The sequence below is a fragment of the Elephantulus edwardii genome, unplaced genomic scaffold (assembly GCF_000299155.1).
Source record: "Elephantulus edwardii isolate Elephantulus edwardi_28Jun2011 unplaced genomic scaffold, EleEdw1.0 scaffold00252, whole genome shotgun sequence".
Lineage (NCBI taxonomy): Eukaryota > Metazoa > Chordata > Mammalia > Macroscelidea > Macroscelididae > Elephantulus > Elephantulus edwardii.
Window position 1 is genome coordinate 489,485 of NW_006400002.1, and position 5,981 is coordinate 495,465.

A 5,981-nucleotide genomic window follows, 5' to 3' on the forward strand; every position below is an offset into this window, starting at 1 on the left:
CTGACATACTTTGGACATGTTGCCAGGAGGGATGGGTCCTTGGAGAGGGACATCATGCTTGGGAGGGTGGAGGGACAGCGCAGGAGGGGAAGACCCTCTATGAGATGGATTGATTTGGTGACTGGTGACTGGGGTAATCGGGATGGGTGTGTCAGAGGCGGTGCGGTTGGCGCAGGATAGAGCAGGGTTTAGCGCTGTTGTGCATCGGGTCGCTATGAGTCGGAAACGACTCGACGGCACATAACAACAACAACTAGACATATATATATATAATTTTCTGGAGAAAATGTAGCCAGAGCGCTCCTTGGAGGTACAGATGATAAAGCTTCATCTTACATACTTTGGACATGTTGCTAGGAAGGGCTATTTTTGAAGAAGGACAACCAGGAGGATTGACATAGTGACTGTTGCAATGAGTTCTAGCGTGTCAGGAGATACGAAGATGGCATAGGATGGGGCAGGGTTCAGATTTGATGTTGCTATGGGTAGTACTCAACTTGATAGCAACTAACAGTAAGAAGTAACTTTTGTGTAATATTAATGATATAGTTTGACAATTGTTACAATATGTTGGATAATCTTTTCTTGGAGTGGGAACAAATAAAGATCTCTTCTATTGTGTTGACAGAAAACTGAAAGATGGAACAGAACTGAACCATGGAGTTTATAAGATTGCAAGTCTTTGTGAAAGCTGACCGACCACCCCATCTTTCTGCTACAGAGCAGCTGTGACTTTGAATTGCCTTTTTTTAAAAAATTAATTCTAATGATAGTTTACAGAGACTTAGCGGTTCCATTCATTGTTGCACTTTTCTCCCTGCCCACTCTCTTCCTCCAATTCACTCTTTTCCTTGGAAAGTAAAACTCTTTCATTGTTATGCAATCCTTCTCCCCAAGTCCACTCCACTGTTCAGCCTTCATTCTGGACTCCTGTCATGACAATAATACCCAATCATATATCCCTTTTAAATAGTTCTCTCCCTCATCTGTTTCAATGCAGTATACATCATTCCTCCCCGCCTTCTCTGCCTTCCTGCAACCCTGATGTCAGTCCCATTTTACAAAAGTAGCCCTATGGAGTATTTGTCCTTTTGTGACTGAGATATTTCACTCAGCATAATGTTCTCCAGGGTCATCCATTTTGCATATTTCATGAGTTCCTTGTTTTTCAATGCTGCATAGTATTCCATTGTGTGAATATACCAAATATTCTCTATTCATTTGCTGATGGGCACCTGGGTTGTTTCCAGCTCTTTGCTATAGTGAACAAAGCTGCAATAAACATGGATGTGTATATATCTGCTTGGGTGGTGGTTTTGGCTTCTTTGGGGTATATTCCCAGTAGTGGAATTGCTGGGTCAGGTGGTATTTCTATTTGCAACTATTTGAGAAAGCACCATACAGCCTTCCATAATGGTTGCACCATTTTATAGTCCCACCAAAAGTGAATAAGGGTTCCAGTTTCTCCACATTCTTGCCTGCATTTGCTGTTTGCTGTTCTGTTAAATTTTGCTATTTTTACTGGGGTGAGATGATACCTCATAGTTGTTTTAGAATCACCATTTTTTGTTAACACTTTAATAGTCTAAAACATCCAAATCTTTTAAATCATGCATTTCAATATCTGATTAAAAAACTGTCATTGCAGTCAAATTACTTATCAAATACTTTAAAAATCTCAAACAAAATGGCATCAGTGCCAGTATTTATCTCAATAAACACATTAAGATATTTTTAAACTAAAGAGGGCAAAGCAATACTCATTTTTTACTATCTTAACAAATTTCCTCCATATGCTCAACTGTTACAGGAACCCTAATTATATAGTATATAACATGTCTGTTAATCCAAAAGATGGTGCTTCAAATCCAGCAGTAGCTCTTCACAAGAAAGATGGGCCATCTCTCCCCATAAAGATCTATGTTGTTGTATGCCATCAAGTTGGAATGACTCATAGCTGATCCTTCAGCAGGTTTTCAGAGCTTGTAAATTGCACAGGAGGAGACCGTCCATTTTTCTCCCAAAGAGCAGCTGATGGATTCAAACTGTATGTCTCTGGGTTGACAGTGCAACTCCTTACCACTAGACCAGCAGAGCTCCCTTAAAGATTTATAGCAGCACAAAACTAATGGGAGAAATGCTATGAGGCAGCTTCAATGGCAGTAGGCACTATAACAAAACATAATGACGAAAATTATTTAAAAACTCTATTATTTGTTCCTGTTGCTAGTTGTCAAGCTGGCCTGAACTCATGAATACATTATCAATAAGAAAGCAAAGCTGCTCGGTCCTGTGCCATAATCAGTGTGGACTGGTCTGTTCTGATTGACATGGTTGTTGGTCTCCCCTCCCCTCTACCAACTGGCTGATTTTTCAGAAGCTTATAGTCAGAACTTTCTCCAGATTTCACCTTAGTCTAGAAAAGTCACTGAAACCTCTTTAACATCACAGCAATATGCAAGCCTCCTCCAATGACAGGTGACGGCTGTTCTGGAGAACACTGGTTGGGAATTGAACCCTGGTCTCCATAAGGAAAGTGAGATGCACTGTCCTCTATGTTTGTGTAACATGAAGCAACTGGCAACTTTCTTACATTAGATCAAATGACAGATCAATAACCACTAAACACTTTGTTTCAAGTAGCTAGCTATTCCATGGCCTAACTGGATAATACTGGAAAGCTATACTTAGTATTTATAGAATTCCACTGGAAATGAGAATTTTAAAAGGGAGGGTGTAATATACTGAAGGTGCTGGCTTGTTTTTGGCACTAACAACTACAAAGAACTGATCCTGAGTTTGAGCATTTGGCAGGACTACTGGATAAATTGATACTTTCTTCTAAACTTTCCTCCTCTCTGACCTATTTTAACTTCAATTTCTCTTATAGAAAAACCTACATTTTAACAAATTTTTCTAGGTCTAATCCTTATACATAATCTGGAAATGAAAAGGGCCAATGAGTGTTTTTAGGTTTTGTTTGTCAGTATTTCAATTTGGCAACAATGACTTTGTTTCAAAGCATACTTAGCCACAAAGGATGCTTTCACTATCATCGGTCCATCCCCCATCTGTTTTCTTCCCAATCATACAAAAGACCTACAGGCTATTGCCATTAAAACCACTTTAAGAATGAGAGTCATTTAAAAATACAGTAAGTACAAAGCAAGTATATTTCAAAAGAGCAGGCTAGGCTAAGAGACTGCAACAGGAGAACTGGAACTACAAAAGTGAAGTGGGAGGGAAGAACGAGTATGAAAATAAGAAGGAATAAATTTATTTCATTTACAAATATTATAAAGATCACTATATCTGGATTTAGGTCTATTCTGTTAAGGGTAAACTGAAAACATCCTTTTCTTCCAAGAACAGATAATTCTCATGTTCATTGGGAAAGTAATTATACACAGTAAATAACATTACCGACAGCAATGCTGCTGCTGTTGGTTGTTGTGTACTGTCAAGTCAAAACTGACCCATAGCTGACCTTCTCGCAGGTTTTCAGAGGCAGTTAATAGAATGGGAAGAGTTTGCCTCTCTAGCAGAGCAGTTGGTCGATTTGAACCACGTGCCTTTGGGATTGCAGTGCAGCCTCCTACCACTAGGGTCACCAAAGAGCTAACCCAGAAAACTACTAAGGGTGGTGGTGGTTGTTATGTGCCTTGAGTCACTTGCGACTCATAGGGACCCTATGTACAACAACCCTAAACCCTGTTCTATCCTGTGCCAATCTCATTGTCTCCGACACGTCTATTCCCATTAACTCAGCGACAGAATCAATCCATCTCATCTAGGGTCTTCCTCTCCTGTGTTGTCCCTCCACCCTCCCAAACATGATGACACTCTCCAAGGACTGATCCCTCCTTACAACATGTCCAAAGTATGTCAGACAAAGCATGTCAAAGTAAGCTTCAGAATCCTTGCCTCAAGGAGCAGTCTGGTTTGACCCTCTCCAGGACAACCTTGTTTGCACTTCTAGCAGTACATGGTATATTTAATACTCTAGCACCAAAGCTCAAAGGCATCAACTCTCGTTCTATCATCCCTAGTCACTGTCTAGCTCTCTGGAGCATAGCAAGTAATGGCAAAGACCTGTATCATGAGCACCTTAGTCTTCAGACTGACATTGTTGCTCCTCAGTGCCTTGGAGAGGTCTCTGATAGCACTTAATAAAGTGAAGTGCTAGTATTTACATCAAAACTAGAAGAGAAAGTGATAATCATTCTAAGAGCAGGAAGAACATTCCAAAAAGAAAAGTCCTTAAGGTAAGAAAGAGCTTGACATGTTCAGGTATTAGACAAAAGTCACCACTGAGCCTATAAAGAAAACCGCAATTTCTGTAGCACAAATTATTTGCTAATTAAGTATATATTTTCAAATGCCATAAAAAATTTCCATCTATAATAACACATAATTATAAAATTTACAATTATTTTGATTTTCTATTTTTAATCAGTAAATGATCCTCTCAGTTATACACTGGCTCTAGTGTACTGCTCCCTTCAAAGTATTACACTTTTAACTTTTTTGTCTGTTAATTTTTGTGGGGAAAGGTATTCCTCATTCTGATCTATAAACTCCAGAGGTCAGAAGCCAGGATTGTCATGCTGACATTCTATTTTCCAGAATTCTAATCATATCTAGCACTTAATAGGTAATCAGTACTTATGTGTTGAGCAATGAACAAACATGTTTCATCTAATATATAATGAATAACTAGTAATATATCTTGAACAAAAAGAAATATTAAAACATGCCATCCATACTCTCAAAAAGCTCAAAGAAGGAGGGAAATATAGTAAATTGCTTTGTTATAATATGCTGCTAATAAACTTGTCAGATTCCAAGGAAAAACACATGGTCTGAAAAATACTTTTATTAATGTAGGCATAAATATTTATGTAAAAGTCCAATGAAGGTCCAAAAATAAAATCAAAGATATTTAACAAATTTCTTTACTAAAATTATGCACAATTTATGGACCTTAAAACACACCTATTCTTATTGCAATTGAGGATAATAGCATGCTACCTGTATTATCCCTGTGTGGATTCTAGTATTGGGACATATTTGACAAGTATAAAACCAAAAGCTTACACTGCAGTCCAGTCACTTCTAACACTGACATTCCATTGGGGTGTTTTTGTCTTTTTTTTTTTTTTATTCCATTGGGTTTTTACAGTAACAAATCTTTATGGGGGGAGATTGCTCCTCTTTCTTCCACAGAGCAGCTGCTCGATTCAACCTGCCAAGCTTCTGGTTAGCAGTCTGATACTTTCCACACTATTCCACCAGGGCTCGACTACTGCTGACCAGAGTGTAACGTAAGTTTACACAATATCCAGGTTGTACTGTGAAATTCCAGAATTCCCAATCTCCTCAAGTCTGTGGATGCCAAATTTTAAGCTTAACAGATTTGGCAATATGTTTACAGATCTCAACCTTTGTGGAACCGATGAAGAAAAATACTAATAGCTAATACTCTTAGGAATGCAGAGAGAAAAAAAATTAAACCAAGTTTAAAGAAAAAAACAAATAGGATCACAGGATTAGTTCAGTATTATTTGACAAGTGATAAATAGATCAAGTTTACAAAAATAAAAGCCTTTTTAGCAACTTGGAAGCAAAAATAGTACTGTGTAATACAACTTATACTCACTGTTTTGTGAAGGAAATCTTTTATTTCTTTTAAAAAGAAAACAATTCCTCAAAGGGGGTGGGGAGATCTGTGTGCTATTTCATAGATTCTTTCCCTGTACCCTTAAAAGACACATAACATGACCCTCAAAAAGAGTATCACCAGAACCCTTTATCTGGTTTGAAAGACAAACCAAATGCTTCCTATTGTTGTTGTTAGGTGCGATTGAGTCATAGAGGACTCACAGGGACCCTATGTATGAAAGACCTGAACACTTGTGACAATGATGTGTCAAATGCAATAATGCTTCCTGGAAAACACAACAACAACAAAAATTGACTGC